This window comes from Euleptes europaea, chromosome 4 (genome assembly GCF_029931775.1).
Source record: "Euleptes europaea isolate rEulEur1 chromosome 4, rEulEur1.hap1, whole genome shotgun sequence".
Classification (NCBI taxonomy): Eukaryota; Metazoa; Chordata; class Lepidosauria; order Squamata; family Sphaerodactylidae; genus Euleptes; species Euleptes europaea.
The window spans coordinates 108,336,983-108,349,728 of NC_079315.1; the positions used below are offsets into that span (position 1 = coordinate 108,336,983).

Here is a 12,746-nt window from a genome sequence, read left to right on the forward strand (position 1 = left end):
GTTTGGAGCGGTAGACTCTGATCTGGAGAACTGGGTTTGATTCCCCACATGAGCGGCGGAGGCTAATCTCGTGAACTGGATTTGTTTCCCCACTCCTACACATGAAGCCAGCTGGGTGACCTTCGGCTAGTCACAGCTCTCTCAGCCTCACCTACCTCACAGGGTGTCTGTTGTGGGGAGAAGAAGGGAAGGTGATTGTAAGCCGGTTTGATTCTTCCATAAGCGTTTGAGAAAGTCGGCATAAAAAACCAACTCTTCTTCTTAATTATGAGATTTTCAGCCTACCTTTCTTCCAAGGAACTCAAGACACTGTACCCGGCCGCTCCCCCAACCCTCTTTTAGTCTCACAACAACAGCGTCAGGTAGCTGAATCTGAGAATTGTTAAAATGCTTAGGGCTGTTTAGCTTGGAAAGAAGGAGGTTAAGGGGAGACATGATAGAAGTCTATAAAACTATGCATGGTTTGGAGAGAGTGGGCAGGGAGAAGCTTTTCTACCTCTCTCATCATAGTAGAGTGCGGGGTCATCTGCTGAAGCTGGAGGGCGAGAGATTCAAAACTGATAAAAGGAAGTATTTCTTCACAAAACGCATCGTTAAATGGTGGTACTCCCTGCCCCAGGATGTGGTGATGGCTGCCAACTTGGAAGGCTTGAAGAGGGAAGTGGGCATGTTCATGGAGGAGAGGGATATTCATGGCTACTAGTCAAAATGGATACTAGTCATGATGCATACCTATTCTCTCTAGTATCAGAGGAGCATGCCTATTATTTTGGGTGCGGTGGAACACAGGCAGCATGGTGCTACAGCAGTCGTCTTGTTTGTGGGCTTCCTAGAGGCACCTGGTTGGCCATTGTGTGAACAGTCTGCTGGACTTGATGGACCTTGGTCCGATCCAGCAGGGCTTTTCTTATGATCTTAGTCCCAAGGAGCCTTAAAAACCAGACTTTGGGGCAAACGTAGACGGGGAGAGAAATGGTCAGCCATTTCAAAGGGCATTCCAAAGTACGCTGAAAAACAGGAGGTGCTTTTTGACAATATCAAGAGTGAAATTTCAGAAGGTTTCCCCACACACACACACTCAGTTCTATTCCAGGCTCCTGAAACCAGAGACCAATTCCGCCTTGCCATTTTCACTCAGATCAGATTCCCATGTGCAAACTAATGAGTTTCTCATTAAGAACAAAGGGGCATCGTTTACATTCAGAATACACCCCTTTAAGAACAGTGACCGGGAAAGGATCGGTCCCTGGCTTCTAAGCATTTTACTGACACGTGTGCCACACTCTGCACGCGTGTATCTCTCACGCTTGGTGAGCGCCTCATGCGTTTTGTTATTCAATATCCATTCCAAGTACAAAACGTACAGGGACAGTCATCCCTAGAAGATAAACTAAAGAGGAACATTAAATTGCTGCTTCACGACTTAAATTGCTGCATTTTTAAATTTACCAACCCAGTTATTTTGAGTGGTTGACTCACCATCATGCCTGATAATGTACTCGTGGGGGGAAAAAATATCCTCCCCCGCATAAAAAACACTCCAAAATTTTGTAACAGGGAAACCCAAGTTCCTTAGCTCAGTCCAAAAAGAAAAATGAAACATGTAAACATTTATTTGGCATTTCATAATTACTGATCAAGATTTCATGATTAGTTATGAAAAATAAGAATACTTTGCCATGAAGGGAGTCGGGGGAAGACACAAAGGAAGGGAGCTGTAGGTTACAGAAAACTGAAACTCCAAACCTCTAAGATCCACTATAAGAACCTAATTCAAGAATGCACACAGAAGTGGAAACTTTGGGAGACCTATTCAGGAGTGTCGGCTGGAGAAGTTGGTACATCAGCAGTGGTGGCAAGAACAGGTGCAGGTTGGAGAAGGAGAAGGAGAAGAGGTGGTTTTTATATGCCGACTTTCTCTACCACTTAAGGAAGAATCAAACCGGCTTACAATCACCTTCCTTTCGCCTCCCCACAACAGACACCTGTGAGGGTGTCTGTTGTGGGGAGGCGAAAGGAAGGTGATTGTGAGGTAGGTGGGGCTGAGAGATCTAACAAAGCTGTAACTTGCCCAAGGTCACCCAGCTGGCTTCGTGTGTAGGAGTGGGGAAACAAATCCAGTTCACCAGATTAGACTCTGCCCCTCATTTGAAGGAGTGGGGAATCAAACCCGGTTCTCCAGATCAGAGTCCACCACTCCAAACCACCGCTCTTAACCACTACACCACACTGGAGAAGGAGGAGGAGAAGAAGATGATGATGAAGAAGAGTTGGTTTTTATACCCCGTATTTCTCTACTGAAAGGAGTCTCAAAGCAGCTTACAATTGCCTTTCCTCCCCCCCCCCCCAACAGGCACCTTGTGAGGTCGGTGTGTCTGAGAGAGTTCTGAGAGAACTGTGACTAGCCCAGGGTCACCCAGCAAACTGCATGTGGAGGAGTGGGGAATCTAATCTGGTTCTCCAGATAAGAGTCCACCGCTCATGTGGAGGAATGGGGAATCACACCCGGTTCTCCAGATTAGAGTCTGCCACTCTTAACCACTGAACCACACTGGCTTTAGATGTATCTGAAGAACATCTGCCCCGACATCCTCTTCTGGTAGCCCAAGATTATTTGACCTCCACAGCACATATGTCAATTCTACACATGGGCCATTCACCGCAAACCAGTTCCAAGATGAACTGCATGTTTACAATGGAGTATCCACAGATCTATGGAAACGGCACCATTGAAGTCGTTCCCCTTTTGGTTTTTCCCAGCCAAGCCTTGCCAACCTGAGAGCTGAGTGGCTTGCCCGACAAGGCCCCTAACAAATTCTTGACCACGGCAACTTTTGAATGTGGGGCTTTCAAGCTCCTAACATCTTAGGTAGGTCACAACTGCCCTGAAGTCCCCACACCAGCAGCAGCCTTTGATTTCCTAGTCTTCAGCCAATAGTGCCATACAGATTTCCTTTCTGGCACCCACCTCAAAGCTGCCATTCCCACGGCCAATGCCCCGCTGCAGGTACGTCCCACTTGGCAACCCTCCGCCCCCTCCACCAACTAGAAATATTAAGGCCACAATCCTGAGGGGGCGGGCAAATCTTCATAGGAGGCGGCGTGACCCCGCACCAGAGTAGGTGCCACTTTATCATGGGATAAAGTGGCAAACATGCCGGCGCAGGGGCAAACACACCAGCATCCAGGGGCAATGGAGCTCTGCTGGCCCCTGCCACCAATGCAGCCAGTCCAGGAACTAGATCCCGGAAGAGAACGGCCATGCTAGTGTGGGGGAGGCATTCCCACGGCATTTCTGGGGGTGGAGCTGCCTTTAAGAACCTAAGAACATAAGAAAAACCATGCTGGATCAGACCAAGATCCATCAAGTTCAGCAGTCTGCTCACACAGGGGCCAACCAGGTGCCTCTAGGAAGCCCACAAACAAGACAACTGCAGCAGCATTGTCCTGCCTGTGTTCCACAGTACCTAATATAATAGGCCTGCTCCTCTGATCCTGGAGAGAATAGGTATGCATCATGACTAGTATCCATTTTAGCTAGTAGCTGTGAATAACCCTCTCTTCCACAAACATGTCCACTCCCTTCTTCAGGCCTTCCAAGTTGGCAGCCATCACCACATCCTGGGGCAGGGAGTTCCACCATTTAACTATGCGTTGTGTGAAGAAATACTTCCTTTTATCTGTTTTGAATCTCTCCACCCCCCAGCTTCAGCAGATGACCCTGCGTTCTAGCATTATGGGAGAGGCAGAAAAGCTTCTCCCTGTCCACTCTCTCCACACCATGCATAATTTTATAATTTAGGCAGCTTCCACAGCCCTTTCAGCCTGGGACGCCCCCTAGAGCATCACCACCTCTTTTGGTGGTGCAGCCTTGTCTTTTTCAGTGGGGAATTCCCCCCCCCCTTTCTTTATTTTTAAATTCCCTTTTTTCCCCTCTGCGGCGGACAGGTAGCTTCAAATGAGGCACCGCAGCTGCACCGCAGCTGCACCGGTCCCGACTGCCATAGATCCACCACCCCCCTTTAGGAATGGGCTGTAGGTGTAAATGGGGGCATGAAGATAAGAGAAAAGGGTGAAGATTTCCTCTCTAGATCATCCTTCATTTCTCAGTTAAAAATCATCATCCTTCATTTCTCAGTTCTCAGATATCTAAGATAATCAGAGTTCTTCTGTGCCAAAACAGAATATCCAGCCTTTTTTTAGTTTGCATGCTTACTTAAGTAATCCACATTCCTCACGCACATCTGAGTTTCAAGAGGAGCAAGAGCAACAAATTCTGGGAAAGCAGCAGCATCAAATCCTCGCTCTGGTCTTATTTTATTAAATAAAACCCACTGTATTGCAGCTGGTCTCCAACTACAGATTTCATCTCTGTTATCAACAGCCACCAGGGGGAGCAGCCCAGTCCATAAGCATAAAGGGAGGTTTTGCAAAATATTTATTATTCATCTTAAAATCCTTTCTTTTAAAGATCCAGGAGAGGATCAGAACATAGTTCTAGAGTAAGGGTAGACCCTCACATCATTGGACCTGAAGGAACTTATGGAATTCCGCAGGGCCTGCAAAACAGAACTGTTCCACCAGGCATATGGCTGAGGACAGCTAAAGGTTGTGCTACAAATGCTGGCCTCCCTAATCTTTCCTCCGCTGCGGAATAACAACTACCTGCAAGCCATACTGTGGCCGTATACTGCAATTCCAAGCACCATTAGGAATCAGAATCTGTGGTTTTAATCCATTCAGGGCTGTTTTAATGTATTGTTTTATCTGATTTTTATTATTGTATTGTATATTTTGTAGATTAGGTGAACCGCTTTGAGCTGGACATGCTGGGGCAGAGCGGGTTACAAGTTTGACTAAATAAGTAAAATAAATAAATAAATTGCATATTGGGCTACTGTCGATACAGACCAGTCATTCACCTCTGGGAATTCCTGCATGGATGAGACAACTCAAGGAGCGAATGGTTATGTTTAGGTTGTATCTCTGGATATCGCACTGTCAATTTTATTTAGCAACCGCATCAGCCAAAGGCCTGAGCAGAAAACAAGAGTACAGGCCAGGAAGGCAAAATGTACAAAAAATCCACCAAGCAAAATATAACCCTTTCATCCCAAATAGTTTGTTTTTGCATCGAAACCTTCTCTCTACATTTTGCAGACGCCAACGCAAAGTTTTGCCGCTACCCTGATAACCCAAGGGCCAGTTGTTACACAATCCACATAAATGGCAACAGTCATACCTGGCTCCAAAGATGTCCTTTTTGGCTAGGTCTATTCCAGCAACAACTTTCACTCTGAGGGTACGAGATTCCTCCTGCAAAAACAAAGAAACAAACGAATAAATAAACAGGAAGAAGGAGGAGAAGAGTTGGTTTTTATATGCCTACTTTCTCTACCACTTAAGGAAGAATCAAACCAGCTTACAATCACCTTCCCTTCCACTTCCCACAACAGACACCCTATGAGGTAGGTGGGGCTGAGAGAGCTCTAAGAGAGCTGTTAGCCCAGGGTCACCCAGCTGGCTTCGTGTGTAGGAGTGGGGAAACCAACCCAGTTCACCAGATTAGTGCCCACTGCTCATATGAAAGAGTGAGAATCAATCCCGGTTCTCCAGATTAGAGTCTGCCGCTCCAAACCACTGCCCTTAACCACTACACCACAGTCCTGATAGATCTATAAACTTACATAGACACGCACAAGAAGAATGATAGATTTTCCAGCCCAGTATCTACAGCATAGAAAACACATTCCTACAGAAAAGACTCTGCAAGCATTTAACCACCATGAAATGCAGAGGCTCTGACTCTAAGAAGGGGGAACAGAGGAACAGGTCCATAGCCATCGTATTAACAGAATCAGAGAGCAGGTTAATAGGTCTCCCACTTGACCAGCACTCTGTTTTACATCACAGCTACACACCTTGGAGAAGAGGAGCTTATCTACCCCCACCATCAGTATTCCCACTGGCCCAGACCCCCATTCTAGAGAACAATCTTTCCCTGTTCTCTACTTACACAAAAATGCTTTTCAGGATTCAAAGAGACTAAATACACCTTCGGCATACCAGACCCACCTCGCACACAAAAGGTGAGAAAGAGATTAATTGCCAAAAGCCTAAAACCACAAGAATGCTTTTAGACATAAATGGCCAGCTCCCGTCTGCCGCCAGGGGTGACTGAAAAGCCAATGCTCATCTAAAAAGTGTAATGTGTTAGCAAAGGAATAGCTTCCACCTCTGTCCTTTTGTGAAGGATATTTGATACCACTTAGCGTACAGGAGGTAACCCTCAAGATGTCATCCTTTTTATACTGGTAATCGCTTTGCCATCAAGGGCACAGAGTGGAATATGGACTCCAGTATGACGGGGGATTGTCAATTTGACACTAGTTATTACCAAATTATTAGGAAGGAACAAGAGGCAGCCACTCCGACTATAGTGGGCCCCCATGAAAATGGAATTCCAATACCTCCTTTTTCTGAAGGACCTTTTCCTCTGAAGTGATACCTTTGTCTGCCTAGTAAACGTCGGGATGTGACATCACCCTATGGGTCAGGAATGACCCGGTGCTTGCACAGGGGACCTTTACCTTTACTTATAAGATTTGTATAGTGAGGGAAGGCAGCATGGTATATAGCCTGATCTTGTCAAATCTCAGAAGCTAAGAAAAGTCAGTACTGGAAAGGGGAGCCACCAAGGAAGGCTCTGCAGAGGAAGGCAACGGCAACACAAGCTTCCTTATACTGAATCAGACCCTTGGTCCATCAAAGTCACTATTGTCTACTCAGACCGGAAGCGGCTCTCCAGGGTTTCAGGCTGGGGTCTTTCACATCACCTGCTTGCCTAGTCCCTTTAATTGGAGATGTCGGGGATTGAACCTGGGACCTTCTGCATGCCAAGGAGATGCTATGCCACTGAACCATGGCCTATCCCCATACAAACCACCTCTGATTCTCACTTGCCTTGAAAGCCCCTCGCTGGGGTCACCCTGAGTCAGCTGCCACTTGACAGCACTCTGCACACACGCAAAAGGTTTGTATCCTGGACTCTGGGTGGTTTATGACATCAAAATTACAAGGATGAAACAATAAGAATGCAATCATAATACAGCAATAAAAATACTAATGATAACAAAATTATAGGCACTCATTCTCCTGCACTAAGATTCAGACTCTACAGAACATTAGCTGAAGCTGTATTTTCTCTAATCGTATATATCAAGGGCTGCTTTCATAGTTAAAGGAGGGATACATCCTGCTAGATTTGGGGGACTGCTAGAGCGTCACAGTGAGGCATGATGTCACATTCTGCTGTTTGCCCAGAAGTGATATCTCAGCATTGTGGATGTTTGTTTATCCACCCATCCATCTATATTCTTATAATTATTCTGCTAATGTATGTTTTATTCTGCTGGTCTATTACTATAATAAATGATTGATTGAATAGGTAATTGATAGATCTGGAAAGGTCTGCTCCCATATATTTAGAGGCCACATCATTATTAGGCAACAAAGAAATGGGAAAACCCCTTGTACATATACAGGAAAGGAAAAGAGGAAATAGTGGAGGAGAGAGATACAGGGGAAAACGATATTCCCCAGCAAGCCCTTGTGGGTCCCTCTTGTCACTTCCCTAAGTGCAAACAAGTAGAAGAGCCAGCGTGGTGTTGGTAATTTAGAGCAGTGGAGAATGCTCCCCTCCTGAAGATTAGGTATCCTTCTAGCTGCAGAAATGCATCTTTATTTAGGGATATGCATCCAGATATTTCTGGTCCAAATAAATAACTGAAATTATTGGTATTTTCTGGATATGATCAGATGTCTGGATAGTAGCCAGGATTTTTTGGGATACCAGGAAATGGTTCCCAAAAAATCCTGGAAATATTTGGGATTAATGAGGAATATCAGGAACCAGCATTTTAAGGCTGCCAGGATTATTTTTCTTTCATTTTACTGTGTGTCTGTCTTCTTGCCAGGGCTTGGTATCAGCTTGACAGTTTGGTTTGGCTTGGATTCTGAAATTGGTTTTGTTTGTCTTGCCACACTGGGTTCTTTGCTTAAGTTATTTGCACTGCTGTGTGGTATGCATTGGATTTATCTGGTTCAACATTGGCTTGGATTCTTGGGTTCTACATTGGTTTAAGAGTCTCATGTTTGACATTTGTTGGGCGTGCAACAATTCTCATTGCTTAATGGGTTTGGCTTGAGAGATTCTCTAGTTTGACATTGGTGTGGATTCTCTGATCTGACATTTGTTGTGTTAGGTTTGCCACATTGTCCTGTGCTACTGCTGGAGTACCCTGGTTCTACATTGGTTCTATGAGTTTGTTGGTTCTGTTTCCATTGGGAGGCTTTTGGCCAGTGGTCGCTTTGCTTGCACTTGAGTGTTTGGTTACTGTTTACCCTGGAGAAAGTTTGGCATTTTCTCCCCATATGAAACAATAGGGGATAGTCGGGGGCACTTCTTTAGGGGCTCATACAATTGGATCTCTCCATACTATTGACTTGAAACTTGGGGCTTATTTAGTGGACAGGCACTAGCAACTCCCCTGCAATTTTGGTGCTATTAGCTTTCTAAAAAGCCCCTTAAGCCTCCAGGAAAGCTTCCCCATAGTGAATAATGGAGTCAAATAATAACTGACCCCCCCCCCAAAAAAAAAAAACCTGGATCTGAACAGTAAACTGATATTTGGAACCTGGATAACGAGAAATAACAATATGTTTCAGCTCCCTTATATCCACATTGGAAAACTACAGATTTTTCCCCAAGGTGCACATCCCTGTCTTGTATTTAAGAGTTGTCTATGTCTAGATGGCCATCTGTCAGCAATGCTGATTCTGTGACCTTAGGCAGATGATGAGAGGGAGGGAATCTTGGCCATCTTCTGGTCACTGTGTATGTGTGTGTGTGGGGGGGGGAGGTAGTTCTGAATTTCCTGCATTGTGCAGGGGGGTGGACTTGATGACCCTGGTGGTCCCTTCCAACTCTATGATTCTATGATTCTACAGCATGTCCACATTGTCTTCAAAAGCATTTCACTGATTCTAAAAGAGAAAATATTTTATAGGAGTTTTTTCAGTGTGTGTGTGTGTGTGTGTGTGTGTGTGTGTGTGTGTGTAAAGTGCCGTCAAGTCGCAGCCGACTTATGGCGACCCCTTTTTTTGGGGGGGGGGATTTCATGGCAAAAGACTAACAGAGGTTGTTTGCCAGTGCCTTCCTCTGCACAGCAACCCTGGTATTCCTTGGTGGTCTCTCATCCAAATACTCACCAGGGCTGACCCTGCTTAGCTTCTGAGATTTGACAAGATCAGGCTAGCCTGGGCCATCCAAATTTACAACTTTTCCATTGGAAAAAACTAAAAAAAGGCCTTGAAAAAAATGTGGATGAAACCCTGTGTCCTCCCTTCCCCCGGCCTTCTCATCTGTACCCCAAAACATTTACTCAGCTGTTGCTTACTCAGCAACTTTCAGGCATCAGATTTTATCTGTCCCATTTCCCCAAGCTTTTGGTGAGATGTAATAGGGAACTTTAAAATGTTGTGCCTATTTCATGGCAACAGCCAGGTGCTCAACAGGCTTCTTGGAAAGGGCATCGAGTACCTGTCGGTCGCTGCCATGACAAACCTGACACACAGTCAGCAATTATCTTAATGCAATCTCATGTACATGAGAAGTGATTATGCAAGAGGAGACCTGACGTTTATTTCTGCATCAAGCCCCTTCCCTCTTTTTTCCCTTTCCTGTACCCCTTTTAAAAAAGAATAAAATTATTTTAAAAAAGAGAGAGTGCAAAAGGTAACGCAACAGCAGGAAGCCTCCAAAGCATTCCGCGGCTGTCTCTCCCTTACACATACCAGGAGTAACTTATGTAATAAGAAAGAATCCCTTTCTTCTTCTCTCACTGAATAATCTCAAGGGACGGGGACAGCAGGAATCATAGCAACATGCAACATGCTCCATAAGAGAGCATATCGAGATTGTCAAGGTTTTATGCAAGTTGGTAGGAAAAGGAATCTGGCATTCTGAGGTCTATTGTCTTGAAGCCCAAGGATGCCCAGTATGTTCATGGCTGAGCAAAGATTTCAGTCATTTACTCCCTGATTCCATAGCTCATGCTCGGTAAAGGTAAAGGTCCCCTGTGCAAACACTGGGTCATTCCTGAACTATGGGGTGATGTCACATCCCGGCTTTTTCTAGGCATACTTTGTTTATGGGGTGGTTTGCCTTCCCCAGTCGTCTTCCCTTTACCCCCAGCAAGCTCGGTACTCATTTTACCGACCTCGGAAGGATGGAAGGCTGAGTCAACCTTGAGCCGGCTACCTCAAACCGACTTCCGCCAGGATCGAACTCAGGTCGTGAGCAGAGCTTTTGACTGCAGTACTGCAGCTTACCACTCTGTGCCACGGGACTCTGTACAATGATATAATAAACACCTCTATGTACTGCATACTGCAATCACAACTATAAATCACATAGATCAGCCAAACGCACAGAATAATATACACAATCGCAGTTCAAGTATGTAACAATATAAATATGAATGCACCTCTACATACACTAACAATACGAAGGATCAACTATTAATGTTATACAATACTAATCCTAAATAACTAGCTAATATACAATCAATCCAAAAAGTATAGCGCATTTTTCCACATTAAGTCAGCTCGATTCGACCGTAGCGACTTGTTTCCAACCAAAGCTGGTACTAAGCAAATCAACTCAGTTCCAGGCGTGAGCACCTCAGTTACAAGCTGGTATCCGGTTGGAACATGTTAACACGTTATTCAGGTAATGTATGCTGTTTTTATTCAGCGAGTTAATTTAGGTCATTTATGCATGGGTACTTTCACTCACGTTCGCCCCCGGTCTGTCTCGGTTGATCCTTGGAATTATGCATGAGTTTTCTGTCCATTAGAGATGACCTCACTGCCAGCCCTCACAAATCCTGGACCTTCCCGTTTCTCTGTTAACCCGACTCTTCCCTCTCCCCTGAGCTCAGCCTGGGTGAAATCCCCATGCATAATGCAAAACGCAGGACACCGAAGCTTGGTTTCTATCACAGAAAGCATGCAACCAATTACAAAGCAGAGTGTAAAGAGGCGGGGATTCAAATGCTTCCTGCTTCCTTGGAGCTCTTTCTTAGCAGAAGAAAGGATTTTTAAAAGTGAGGTTTGGATTTCTTTCCTCCCCCTCCTTTCAAATTGCTCAGTTTTTTGTTTTTTTTGTTCTTAAAATGGTTTTTTATTTGGCAATTGGGTTTTGGGGAAATTTTCTCTCACAATAAGCACTACAAAGTAAGCTAATTACAAAGCACCATTTCAAAGGGCGGGGACTTGATTTGAGCTTGGAGACTTCTGGTGCATAGATTCCCAACAAGAAGGTGTGGGTCCAGTGAGCAACGAACCTCAGGTAAACCTCCCATGCATAAATGATCTTAAATAGGTTTAGTATAATCATCCACACTCAAGCTCTGAACTGCAGAGAGCTCCTTGCTATCTCCGTTCTCTGCCTCCACAGTCACTAAAAGATTAATAACGATCAAAACTCCGTTTTATTCCCCCAATCTGACCAGTTTACGCAGTTGGCTTATGGCAGCCAATAAATAGAAAAGTAGGATCAAATAGGGATGATAACTTGTTTGCTCCATCAATTTCTTTAATTACTATTTATGATGGGGCAATGCCACTAAACACCAGTGAAACTGCCCCTTGGATCTCTCCATTCCCAGCAATCAACGATCTTTAATCTCTAATTGCAACCCGTGACTCCCAGGCCAGAAGAGGCAGGCCAGGCCAGCCTATAACAAATCAAATCATCTTTATCACAGCCAAAGGCCAGCATAAAATATAAAATACACATCCTATGATAAAACTATACAGCTCCCACTTACAACATCTCATCCATGCTTACTAGTCTGAAGATTTGTCCATAAGATCTTTGTTCATCATTAATGCTGTCATATAGAGGATGGTGCCGAGTTGTTTTCTGTTGCCCCAGAAGGTCGGACCAGAACCAACGGGTTGAAATTAAATCAGAAGAATTTCCTTCTAGACATTAAGAAGAATTTTCTAACAGTGAGAGCAGTTCCTCAGTGGAACAGGCTTCCTCGGGAGGTGGTAAGCGCCCCTTTCCTGGAGGTTTTTAAGCAGAGGCGAGATGGCCATCTGTCAGCAATGCTGATTTTATGACCTTAGGCAGATCATGAGAGGGAGGACATCTTGGGAGAGCATCTTCTGGGCATGGAGTAGGGGTCACTGTGTGTGGGGGGGGGGAGGTAGTTGTGAATTTCCTGCATTGTGCAGGGGGTTGGACTAGATGACCCTGGTGGCCCCTTCCAACTCTATGATTTTATGATTCTATTCTATAATGTTTTCCGTTTCCAACAGACATAGGAGCAAAATTTTGCTACGGAGTGAGAAATAAAAGGCACCCTGTGTTCCACTAGATATTCTACCAAAGAGGCCTCGGAGGTGTAAGAGTGTACAAACCGAGATAGCAGGGAAGTAATTAAACGATTTCTGGCATCATCATAATGTTCACAATGGAACAATATATGTGCTAGCATCTCCGCCATAGCCATAGAACAAGATTCTCTGAGTGTCTCTCTTGGGCAATGAGGAAACCTTCCCGAAAGTACAGCTGATGGAAGGGCCTCAAATCAGGCTCTAGCAAAGGCCCATCTTAATGTAGGAGAAGTAATTGAGGTTAGATAAGGGGCTGAATAACTGCCTATCCATGACCT

At 44.9% G+C, this 12,746-nt stretch overlaps 1 protein-coding gene across 3 annotated transcripts in view; it reads right to left on the minus strand.

Annotated features, from left to right (window-relative positions):
• NEDD4L (NEDD4 like E3 ubiquitin protein ligase) overlaps positions 1-12,746 on the minus strand; it is a 321,176-nt gene that overhangs the window by 223,782 nt on the left and 84,648 nt on the right. For all 3 annotated transcript variants that reach the window (XM_056847912.1, XM_056847914.1, XM_056847913.1), the window contains exon 2: positions 5,243-5,316. The gene's annotated coding sequence lies outside the window, so the exon portion shown is untranslated. The remainder of the gene's footprint in view (positions 1-5,242; positions 5,317-12,746) is intronic.